The sequence below is a fragment of the Ammospiza nelsoni genome, chromosome 28, assembly GCF_027579445.1.
Source record: "Ammospiza nelsoni isolate bAmmNel1 chromosome 28, bAmmNel1.pri, whole genome shotgun sequence".
Lineage (NCBI taxonomy): Eukaryota > Metazoa > Chordata > Aves > Passeriformes > Passerellidae > Ammospiza > Ammospiza nelsoni.
The window spans coordinates 4,313,434-4,325,922 of record NC_080660.1 but is presented as its reverse complement, the minus strand read 5'-3'; the positions used below and the strand labels follow the sequence as shown (position 1 = coordinate 4,325,922).

Here is a 12,489-nt window from a genome sequence, read left to right as displayed (position 1 = left end):
TGCCCACCGCAGCCCCAGCCCGCAGCAGCCAGCCCAGAGCCTGCAGTGCCGCAGCACCAGACCACAGCCAGCCCGCAGCAGCCAGCCTACAGCCATCGCTCGCCCTTGCAAGAGACACGCAGGTGCCGTCCTTGGAAATCACGCCCAGCCACTCACAAAAGCCATGTGGGCTCACCCTGGCATGCAGCACACACACCCCATCTGCCAAGCTGATGCTCACAGAGCGCCCGGGTTTCTTGTGGTAGCACTGCAACTGTCTTCTGTTTCTCACTCTATCCTTTTCCCTTTCTACTCCCTCCTCTCCACATTCAGTAACCACACTTACCCTCCTTTATCAATAAACCGTTCTCAGATATAATATTGCCACTTTTGTGCTTCATTTTCACCTTAGAAACCTTTCAGCAAGAATCCTCCCCGACTCCCCCATTTACAGCGGGATGGGACAGGGGTAGTGGGAGGGGGAATGAGGAAGCCCTGGGTGTACTGCAAGCACTGTGGGGAGAGAATGGGGCAGTCCCTGAGGGTACTTGGGCACTTGGATGGGGCTGGGGAGCCCCTACAGGTACAAGGAAAGGGATGGGGGAGCCCTTGGGGGTACAGGGAGAGGAAATGGGGAGCACAGGGTGCCCTGTGTAGCCTTCCCCTGAGCCATGACCACCTCCCTTGGAAGGATGGGCAACCACAGGAGCCATGGAGGGAGCAGCCCCAGTGTCACCCAGTGCTTCCCACTTCCCAGAGCATCAAAACTTTTGGTGTAGATTGTCATAGATGTCACTGGGTTCCCATGGGTGCCTTTGCAGCTCCATGTACGTCGCCTGAGGATCCTCCACCAAGGGTGACAGGGGGTCTTGTGGGGCCCTGTGGGAATAAGGGGGTGTGTGAAAGGGGATGGGAGGTGCTGGGGGTTTGGGTAAAAGGTGTGTCACGGCTGGAGGCTGCACTCACCTTTCCTGGTGTTTCCTGGCATCTGCAAAGGAAAACTGGAGGTGTGACTTTGGAGACCCAGGGGCCCCCATCCACCCTTGGCAATGCTGAACCACCACCAGACACACAATTCTCCCCAGGCCTCCCAGTATCCCTGATGCCCCCCAACTATCCCTGAACCACCTCACTTGCACCAACACCCTGAGCCCCCAGATCCCCGAGCCTGGCATGGAGGGGGACCCCTGACAGAACCCCCAACACCCCTGCAGGAGCCTCCAACAGCTCCCAGGGCTCTGAGCCAGGGTCACTGGGGGCTGAGCCCTGCCCAATTCAGGGGCTGTGGGTGCCTCCCTAGGGCCCCCCTTCTCTGGGAGCCTTCCCACCTCTCTCCCTGACCCCCGTCCTCTCATTGTCACCCACCCACACGGTTCCTCCAGTGCCAGGCCACAATGACACCCACAAGCAGGAGCAGGAACAAAAGGGCCCCACTCACCCCTGCGGCCACTGCAAGAAACAGAGGGGCACACATCAGGGTCTGCCATCACCCCAAGGGTCCTGCACTCCCTGGTGACGCTGAGTGACCCCACCTGTGTCCCTGTGTGTCCCTGTCTTCGGCGGTGTCACCTCCAGGACACTGGGGGTGATGGTGGCATTGTCCACGGGCACAGCAGGGACACAGACCAGGCTGAGGCCACAGGGAGGGACTTGCAGCAAATGTGAGGGGATAGGGACGGGGGGATGGGTGTGGTGGTGGATGTTGGAGATGGGGTCACACAACAGAGGGGTGAGAGGACCCAGGGCAGATGTGGGAGGACAAAAGAAATATTTCAGGATGACATGGAGGTTCCCAACCAGGGGACCTGGGGGGTCTCTGGGCGCTCCCCGTGCCAATCCCCACACTCACTGGGCACCGTGATGCAGAGCTGGGCACTGCTGTTCCGCATGGCCCCGCCCTCGGAGCTGTCAGGCTTCGAGATGCGGTCCCCCATAGCGGGCACCAGCAGCTGCAGGGACCCCTGCGGGCCGCCCACTACCTGCCCGTCCCGGTAGAACACGTGCAGGAGGTGGACTCGGGGCCGCAGGGGGCTGGGGGTGCTGAGGCAGCTGAGAGTCGGGGGGACTCGACGGTGGACTCAGGGGGACCCCCCAGCACCGGCACCGAGAAGAGCTCTGGGAAGGGGAGGAGAGGGGAATTTGAGAACCCGAGTGTCTGAGGAGGGGCTGTGGGGGTGTTGGGTTGGGGGCTGTAGGGTGCTCACCCTGCACTGTCACTGTCACTGGCGCTGCCTCCTGCCACCCCCATGATCCCACCCAGCCCCTGCACCTTTAGTGGCCACTGTGGTGCAGCTGCAGAGGGGACAGGGACAGCTTGGTCCCACCGCAGAGGACCCCCCCAGTTCCATCTCCTCTCGGTGGAAGGACGTCGAGGAAAACGTGCTGTCCCGCCAGCCCCGGCAGCGCAGTGTCACCATGTCCCCCTCCAGTAGTGCATGTGCTGGCACCTGCAGCAGCAGCCAGTCTGGGGGAGTATTACAGCGACCTGTGTAGGCCGCTGCTGGTGAGAGAGAGACGGTGAATCTTGTATCTTGATCAGAAGGCTTGATTTATTAATATATGATATATAATACATTATTACTATACTAATAGAATATAGAGAGAGGTTTGCAGAGCTGCTAGCTAAGCTAAGAATAGATAGAAAAGAACCCACAACAAAGTTGTGTCCAGGGACTCAGTCCCCTAGCTTGCACTGATGATTGGCCCTTAATTATAAACATAGAAAATGAGCCAATCAAGGTGAATCCTATTGCATTCCACAGCAGCTGATAACAATTGTTTACCTTCTCTTCTGAGGCCTCTGCCTTCCAGAAGACACAGAAATCTGAAAGGAAGGATTTCTGTGGAGAAATGTCTGCGACAGGGGAGAGCACTGGGACACCCCCATTTGGTCACACGCCGTGAACCAGGCTCCCCGATTCCAAAATGAGTTCCACCCACACTTAGGTGCTCTGGGATGTCCCCAGACCAGGGGACAGGATCTGGTCACACAGGAGGTGACCCATGGAGCGAAGCCCACTCAGAGCCCTCGGGGTCCTTGCGTGTGCCAGCCTGGGGACACCCTAACATCCCCTCACCGTTTGAGACTCTCACAGGGAGGCTGAGCCCACTGCTGGGTCTGTCACACTTGTAGTTGACACTCTTGGTGACACGGACAGTGTTGCGTCGCTGCCATAAATGCTGCCTGTACCTTGTACCAGGTGGTGGCACCGGCGCTCCCCAAGCCCTGGCAGGTCAGTGTCACCCAGTCCCACAGCACCACTGGCATCCAGGGGGGCTCCACCAGGAGCTGGGTGGTCTGGGTGCCTGTGGGTAACAGGCAACACCAGTCTGCCAGGGCCATTGCGGGGTTGGGGACAGCGGGGTGGGCCAGGCATTCCCCGAAGACTCACCAGTGAGGCTGAGGGTCTGGGCTGGAAGGGTGAAGGGTCAGGGCTGGGTGAGGGTGGAACCAGGGAGACAGCAGCACAGGGGTACAGGGTGTGAGGACAGTCCCCAAACTGTAACCGTGGAGAAAGAGGTTCTTGTTGGAAAGCGAATGGTGGTGCTCCCCTAAAGAGTTAGTGAGGCAGGGGGACATGTCTGCTTCACAGCCACCCGTGCATGTCCATGTGGTACAGGCACCTTGGGAGCAGGGACACTGAGGCCACCCTGGGCTGAGGCAGAACATGGGGACACTGTGGACACCCTGGACATGAGGACACCACGGACACAGCCCATGCTGGCCCAGGTCACCCCCACCAGCTCATGATCCCATCCCCATGATCCCATCCCCATGGCCACATCCTCACTGTTTTTGTCCCCTCAAGTCCCTGCATTCCCATTCACTTCTCCCTATCCGCCGAGCTACCTGAGCCCAAAGGTGCCAGTCCCCATATTCCTGTCCCCACATCCCCATCCCCAAATTCCTGCCTCCCTGTTCCTGTCTCCAAAGCCACCCTCCATCCCTGTTCCCACTCAGGTCCACTGTGGGTAACATGGACTGGCACTGCTGGCATTGGGGACCTCAGGGGACCGTTAAGCCACTCTGTGCCCCCTCTCCTCCCCATCCCTGGGGTGTCATGTCTGTGCCCGGGGCACTCACCTCACAGGAGTAGTGCCACCTTCCCAGCCATCCGGGTGTCCCCAGCCATGTGGACTGGCTGTCACACGCTGCCGGGAGTGACTGTCCCCTGGGTGGTGGCTCTTTGGGCAAAGGGGAAGGAAGCGAGGTCATGTCATGCGTAGGTGGCCCTTGGTGGGGGCAGGGTGGCCACAAGCTGGGCACAGGCTGTGGGCAGGGAGGGGAGAGGTTGGGGACAAAGCTGGATGTGACACAGTGGGACATGGGGTTCCCAGGAGGGTGGGGCTCAGGGGGTTTGGGGTCCCAGAAATGGGTGTCCAGGGGAATGGACAGTCCCTAAGGAATTGTGGTCCTTGGAAATGGGGGTGCTGAGGAGGAGGAGTCACTGGGGATGGGGTTGCCATGGCTGAGGGGACTCAGGGATGGGAGTCCCAGGGAGATGTGGGCTCCAGGGATTTGGGGTCATGGGATGGGGATGCTGGGGGAATGGGAGTTCCCGTGGGAAAGGGAGGTTCCGGAGAGAATCAAGGTCCTGGGGAAAGGAGGATTTCAGAGGATGGAATGAATAGGAGCAGGTTCCTTGGGAATGAGGGCTCCTGGGCCATGGAGTTCCTGGGGAATATCTCTACTGGGATATGGGTTTCAGAGAGGGTGGGGACATAAGAAATGGAGTACTCATGATTTGATTTCAAGGAGAATGGTGGTGCCAGGGATGAGCAGTGGTTGGATGGGCCCATAGGTCCGAGCTTCATCCCAGACTGCCTTAGATTTTGGGGTGACCCAGGGCCCAGCACAGCCCACACAAGGTGCTCGTTGCCTGGGGGTCCCCCCAGACAGATACCTAGGGGGTCTGGGTGTGTGGAGCTGCTGCAGAGGGGAGAATTCTGTGGGACAAAAAGGCCTGGCTCTGGTTTCCTCAGCCCTGCAAGAAGCACAAACTCCAAAGGGAGCCCAAGCAGTGGCTCTGTGAGGGCCTTTGATGGTTTTCAGAGCAAGGCTGGCCGGAAACACCCCCCTGCAGGTGCAGCTGTGAGGGAACCAGTCTGGAAATGCAGCAATTGATCATTTGCTCCTCTTGAAAAGGGACTAAGAGAACCACAAAACAACTGCAAATCCCACAGCAATCTGCTCAACATCCTGACCTGGACCCTCCTCCTCCTCCCTGCCTTGCTGTGCATGGACTGTGGCCAGATGCCCTGCTCCCACCACAGCTGCTCTCTCACTGCCCTCCACACCTCGATGGGGAGAGAAAATTGAGCAAGGGGCTCCTGGGTTAAGACAAGGACCAGGAGAGATCACTCATCAAATCCTGTCATGGGCAAAACTGCCTCGGAATTAGAGATATGAATTGAATTTATTGCTGACAAAATCAGAGCAGGATAAGGAGAAGTCAGATAAACCCTTCAATACACATTCTGCCTGTTGTGAATAACAATGTAGTCATTGGCTTTCCCTATTCTATTGGTTTTTCCAAATTATTTTGATATAATACAGATTGTAATCAGTTTTTCACTGCTTTTGATTTGACAATTTGTCAGCCTGTTTACCCTAATCCCTGTGTAGAACATATATTTTAGTGTGATAAATACATTATAGTTTAGGCTCTCCCAAAATATCAAGATAGAGACAATGTGCATTGCAACATTAACTGTTGCATAAGTAGTTAATGCCTTTTTTTTGTGTAACTAAGTGACAATGGTGAGAATAACTCAGATAATTTTTGAAATAGATATTGTTCATTTAAGGTACTGGTGGAGTATCTCATCTGTATGAGAAGAACACATTGAAAAGTATCAAATAAATAAACATCAAAAAAGAGAATGCAAAGAGGAACTTACCACTGACTCTTGGGCTATCAAGATCTGTCAAACCACAGAACAGGGGAGCCTTGTGAGGACATGAAATATATAAATTTAATCTGCAGTTTGGCATGTACTTCATGAAAATTAATCAAAGATCAAACCAAGCATAAGAATTCCCAGAACATGTGAACTGGAAAGAATGTTTGAATATGTATAACCCTCCTGAGTATGTATTTCGCCAATACAATGAAAAGGTATGTAAGAAGAATTGCTGTAGTTATCCATGTGCCTCTGGCAGTTGCCAAGCACCCAGCACACTGTTTACTGACCCTTTTATCCCTTATTAACCATTTAAGAAATTTACAGAGTGAGCCTTGTTTCTCACACAGTTTGACCAAAAAATTTTGAGTACAATAAGATGGAAAAATGTTGTGTGCTCCTTCAAAACTGGTAGGGGGAATGAGGAGCCCCATGGGGTGCAGTGAAAAGGAAGAAGAGACCCCTGAGGGGAAACGATGCCCCCAATGGCCCCCAGTACCCTCCAGTTCCCCCCAGTGCCCCCAGTGTCACAGCACACTCTCCTAGTCACGGGGGACCTGAAGCCCCCGGAACTTCTGCACCACCGCAGGGCCCCAACCCCCTGGTGCCCCCAACCCTCTAAGTCCCCAGAACCCCAAGCCTGGCAGGGAGGGGCACTCCCAAACTCCCCCAGGATCCCCAAAGATCCTCCAACTTTCCTGCACAGCCCTACAGGAGCTTCTCAAACCCTCCAGGAGCTCCCAGTGCACCACAATTTCCTCAAAGCCCAGCCAGGGATGGCCCTGGAGCCCAACCAAGACTCTCCAAATATGCCCCAAATTCCCCAGGACCCCCAGCCAAGGTCACTGCAGGCTCAGTGTCCCCCAGCTAAGGGGCCCTGGGTGCTGCTGATTTCTGCCCCCACTCTTGGAGCTCCCCATCACTCCAGGACCCCCATCACCCCCATTGTCACCCACCCTAGTGGTGCCACCAGTGACAGCCCCCGATGACAGCCAGGAGCAGGAGCAGGAACAGGAGGGTCCTGCTGACATTCACAGCCACTGCTGGGGACAGAGGGGGACACACTGTGGTCACCCTGAACTACAGGGGCCCTGAACACCCTAGCAACCTTGTGTGTCCCCACCTGTGACCCAGGGTGAGCCAGGTGTCACCTCCAGGGCCTGCTCATGACTGAGTGCCCGGAACACGCGGTGCCCATCCTGTCCCAGCTGGTTGGTGGCCATGCACTGGTAGGTGCCCAAATGTCCCACATTGATGTCCCTGAGGTTCAGGAGGGGGGCCCTGGGCCACCTCCTGCCCGTTGTGCAGCCAGGTGAAGGTGACACAGGCTGAGCCCACCTGCACTGAGCAGTGCAGGGTCACGTTGTCACCTGTACACACCTGGTGTGACAGGGGTATGGGTGCGATGATGGTATTGGCCATGGGCACTGTGGGGACACAGACAGGGCTGATGCCACAGGAAGGGGCTGGCAGCCAGTGTGGGGGGATAGGGGTGGGGGGGATGGGTGTGATGGGGGATGTTGGGGATGGGGTCACACCAGGGAGGGGTGAGTGGACACAGGGCAGAGGTGGAGGGACCCCAAAAAGTATCAGGGGGACATGGAGGTGCCCAAGCAGGGGATCCAGCGTGCTTGTCGGAGCTCCCCGTGCCCATCCCTGCACTCTCTGCACACCGTGACAAAGAGCTGGGCGCTGCTCTTCCGCGCAGCCCCTCCCTCAGAGGGCACCTGGCAGCTGTAATTCCCCAAGTGGGAGACCTCCACGGCGGGCACCAGCAGATGGGGGGACCCCTGCGGTACCCCCACCACCTGCCCATCCCGGTAGAACATGTGCAGGAGAGGGGCTTGGGGCCACAGTTGGCTGGGGGTGCTGAGGCAGCTGACAGTCAGGGGGGACCCATTGGTGGGCTCAGAGAGACCCTCCAGCACCGGCACTGAGAAGAGCTATGGGAAGGAGAGGGGAGGTGAGGACTCTGACTTTGAATCTGCTGGGAAGTGGCTTTTGGGGTTGTCAGGAGATTGGAGTTCCAGCCGTGGGCGTGCTGACCATGCACTGTCACTTTCACTGGTGCCGACTGTGCCCATGGTGACATTTCAGAGTCCACCAAGCCTCCTGAAGCTGTAGCACCGCTGTGGTGCAGCTGCAGGTGGGACAGTGACAGTTCGTTCCCATTGAGGGACCTCCTCACCTCCTTGTTCCCACTGTAGAATCACATTCCAGTGACCGACATGTCCTGCTAGCGCTGGCAGCGCAGTGTCACCATGTCCCCCTCTAGCAGCTCCCACAACAACACCTGCAGCACCAACCAGGCTGTGGGACATGGGTGTCCTGTCACACTGGGGATCCCATTTTCATGGGGATCCCCGCATTGGGTCAAACGCAGCACACCAGAGATCCCCAATTACAACACGAGTCCTCACACACTGAGATGCTCTGGGATGCTCACCCTGCATTGTCACTGTCACCGGCACTGAACCTCCCAGAACCAGGACCTCACCCAGCCCCTGCAGCGATAGCGGCCATTGTGGTTCAGCTGCAAACGTGACAGGGACAGCTTGGTCCCATCGCCGAGCCCCTTCCAGTTTCTTCCCCTCGTGGTAGAAGGACATCAATTTGACCGTGTGGTTCTGCCAACCCTGGCAGCGCAGTGTCACCGTGTCCCCCTCCAGCAGCGCCCCCAACGGCACCTGCAGCACCAGCGAGTCTGGGGGACAGAGGGGTCCTTACACACCTGATGGCACCAGGACTCCCCATTGGGTCACACCCAGAGCACCAGGGATCCCCAAATCCAACAAGGGGATCCCCCCCCCCACTGGGATGCTCTGAGCTGTCCCCAGAGCAGTGGATGGGCTCTGGTCACACAGGAGGTGACCCATGCAGAGGAGCCAACCTAGAACCCTCAGGGTCCCCACAGTGTCCAGGTTGGAGACACCCAAACATCCTCTCAACATATAAAATGCTCACGGGGGAGCTGTGCCCTGTGCCAGGTCTGTCACACTTGTACGTGCTACTCTCGGTGACAGTGACGTTGTCATGTCCCTGCCCCCAGTGCTGCCTGCCCTTGTACCAGGTGGTGGCACTGGTGATCCCCGAGCACTGGCAGGTCAGTGTCACTGGGTCCCACAGCACCGCCAGCCTCCAGGGGGGCTCCACCAGGAGCTGGGTGGTCTGGGAACCTGTGGATGACAGGGGAAAACAGACTGCCAGGACCAGTGTTGGGCTGGGGACAGCGAGGTGGGGACATGGCCTCCCCTGAGGACGCACCGGCGAGGCCGATGGTCTGGGCTGGAAGGGAGAAGGGAGAGTGGTCAGTGGGGGTACCTCTGTGGGGATAGAGACACATGGGGCACAGGGGGTGGGGGCTGTCCCCAAACTGTCCCCGTGGGGACAGCAGTTCTTATGGGAAAATATGTGTGGGTGGACCCCAAAAGATTTTGAAAGACAGGGGGAATATGTCTGTGTCACAGCCACCTGTGGACCACATCCCTGTGGCACAGACACCTTGGAACAGGGACACCAAGGCCACCCTTGGCTGAGGCAGAACATGGGGACACTGTGGATACCCCGGGCACGAGGACACCACGGACACAGCACATGCTGGCCCAGGTCACCCCCACCAGCTCATGATCCCATCCCCATGATCCCATCCCCATCTCCAAATTCCTGCCCCATCTTCCTGTCCCCTTCTGTCCCTGCATCCCAGTTCCCTTGTCCCTATCCCCAGAGCTCCCTAAGCCCAAAGGTGCCAGTCCCCACATTCCTGTCCCCACATCCCCATCCCCCAATTCCTGCCCCTTCTTCCTGTCCCCAAAGCCATCCTACATCCCCAGCCCCACCAAGGTCCACTGTGGGGACCATGAACTGGCTCTGCTGGCATTGGGGACCTCAGGGGACCCTGCAGCCCCCCTGTGCCCTCTCCCCTCCACATCCCAGGGTGTCAGGCCCATGCATGGGGCACTCACCCCACAGGAGCAGCGCCACCTTCCCAGCCATATCCCGTTGTCCCCAGCCATGTGCACTGGCTGTCACTCGCTGCTGGGGGTGGCTGTCCCCTGGGGGGTGGCTCTTTGGCCAAAGGGGAAGGAAGCGAGGTCAGGTCTCACCCTCATGTGTAGGTGGCCCTTGGTGGGGGCAGGGTAGCCACAAGCTGGGCACAGTCTGTGGTCATGGGAACAGGATGGGGACAAGGTTGGATGTGACACAGCGGGACATGGGGTTCCCAGGTGTGGGGGGCTCAGTGGCTTTAGGGAGCCAGGGATTCATATTCAGGGGAATAGGGAGTCCCAGGGATGGGGTCCCTGGGAATGGAGATCCTGAAGAGGGGGAGTCACCAGGGATGGGGTTGCCATGATAATGAGGTTCCCCTGGGCTGAGGGGACTCAGGGATGGGAGTCCCAGGGCAATATGGGATTCCAGAGATTTGGGGTCATGGGATGAGGATACCAGGGAAATGAGGGGTCCCGTAGGAATGAGGGTCCTGGGAGAATCAAAGTTGTGGGGAAAGGGAGATTTCAAATGTTTTAATGAATGGGAGAGGGTTCCTTGAAATGGGGTCCTGGGCCATGGAGATTCTGGGGAATTTGAGGACTATGATGGGAGTCCCAGGCATGGTGGGACCTAAGGAATCGGACTCCTATAATTTGGTTTCCAGGGGAATAGGAGTGCCAGGGATGGGTTGTGCCTGGATGGACCCATGGGTCTCAACTCCTTCTCTCAATGCCTCAGATTTTGGTGTGACCTAGGGCCCAGCACAGCCCCCATAAGTTGCTGGCAGACTGGGTATGACTCCAGACAGATTCTAAGAGACTCTTATGCTGTGGAGCTGCTGCAGAGGTGAGAATTCTATGGGGGAAAAAGGCCTGCCTGTGGTTTGCTCAGCCCTGCAAGAAGCACAAACTCCAAAGGGAGCCCAAGGAGTGGCTCTTTTGAGAGACTCTCCTTGGTTTTCAGAGCAGGGCTGGCTGGAAACCGCCCATGCAGTGGCAGCTGAGAGGGAACCAGTCTGGAAATGCAGCAATTGTTCATTTGTTCCTCTTTGTAAGGTACCGAGAGAACCACAAAACTACTGCACTCAGCTCAACAACGTGACCAGGACCCTCTTTCTTGAACTAAACCTGCAGCCTTCTGGAACCTCATGGAAAGAATGCTTGGCTTCAGGCCATGGCCAGCAGAAAGGATTGAAAAGTTTGGAAATATTGAGCAGGGGCTCTGGCCACAGCCATGGTGGGGCTGTGGGGAGTGACCCTGTGTAGATTCCAGGTGTCCCCAAAGCTGCTCCACTCCTCACCTGACTGAAGGGGTGAGGTTTTGCAGAAATTGTGGCATAAAGCCACCAGAGGTGCTGCTGTGGACCTGAGACCTGTCTGGCCTTGAGCCCTGCCTTCCTTCCATTTAGGATCATGGAGAGCAGTCGTGGGTGTTGTGCAGGGCGTGTGCCTGAGCCCGGGACACTGCTACGCTGCCAGTGGGCGCTGGGATCCAACCTGCTGGTGGTGGTGCCGTGACCGATTGGTGCCCATGAGTTTGCACAAGGAGCGATTTCCCCTCCTGCCTCCCGTCCGAGGCCGCCATGGCCCCCGAGGGAATGGAACTGCACCGGGGCGCCCCCTGCTGGCCGGGATTGCTCCCTGCAGCGCCCCCTGCTGGCCGCAGTTATAACTGCCACAAAAAACAACAGTGCTGTGAGGCAAAGTGAAAATTTTCCACGATAGATATCCATTTTAATTTAGGTGAAATCTACATGTTTGAGTTAAGTCTGTGATTAGAAGCCATAGTTATTTAGCCAGATGCAAGGCCTAAGTTCAGTGAAGTTACTTCAGTGAAGGACAGAGATAAAGGCAGGGAGACAGAAGATGATAGAGAGAGACAGGGACTGCTGTAAGGGCAAGGCAACCTGATCTCGGAATTCTTTCAGATAAAAAGGAACTAGAGGCAAATGTCATGCAAAACCCATAAAAATGAATATGTATTAACCTATTGTGAAACTGTATGCATATGTATTTGAGAAAGAGATAAACAGAGACCTTAAGTTCTCAGAGGTCCACATGCCTTTTTTTGAGGAGACCAATCTCCGCATGCGTCCAGCGCTGTAAGAAACATACCGAGCTTTACAACTTTTACAAAGTTGTGGGGTACTTTTTCTTTTCTCCGCAAATCATTATGGCACCCTAGATGGGACTTCTCTGTCCCTGCAGGGGCAGGGGAGATAGACAGACCTCCAAGGCTCACCCTAGGGTTTTTTTTCTTGGTGGGGCTCTGCTCGTCTTGATTTGCCTCCTGTGAGGACAGACAAGGACCTGCTGGCCTGCAGCAGATCCGGTATGTACTGAACAGCCCCCAGGGGAAAAGAGAGCTAGGGAGTAAATCACTCAGAGACGTCTGGATTCTCAGCCTATGGATGCAGTTGATGGAGCAGCTGGATTAGAGACAAGGGTTCACTGTCTGATAGGGTGGACCGCGAGCGACCCTGGGGGTGAGTCGAATGAATCTCTATGTGCGTATATGTGTCAGAGACTGTATCATTATATGGTTAATGCATTGTGTGGTTAATGTGAATGTGTCTGTAATTGTGTGAGTGTGTGGTATGTGAAAGAGAAAGCAAACAAG

General features: G+C 56.4%; 1 long non-coding RNA gene across 1 annotated transcript; it reads right to left on the bottom strand.

Moving 5' to 3' along the window:
• Positions 1–3,094: 3,094 nt before the first annotated feature.
• On the bottom strand, positions 3,095–4,145 carry LOC132084848 (uncharacterized). The gene is made up of 3 exons (XR_009420107.1): positions 4,064–4,145; positions 3,372–3,479; positions 3,095–3,285 (listed from the first exon to the last, which is right to left on the bottom strand). It is a non-coding gene; the product is annotated as an uncharacterized LOC132084848 (long non-coding RNA).
• Between the last annotated feature and the right edge of the window lie 8,344 nt (positions 4,146–12,489).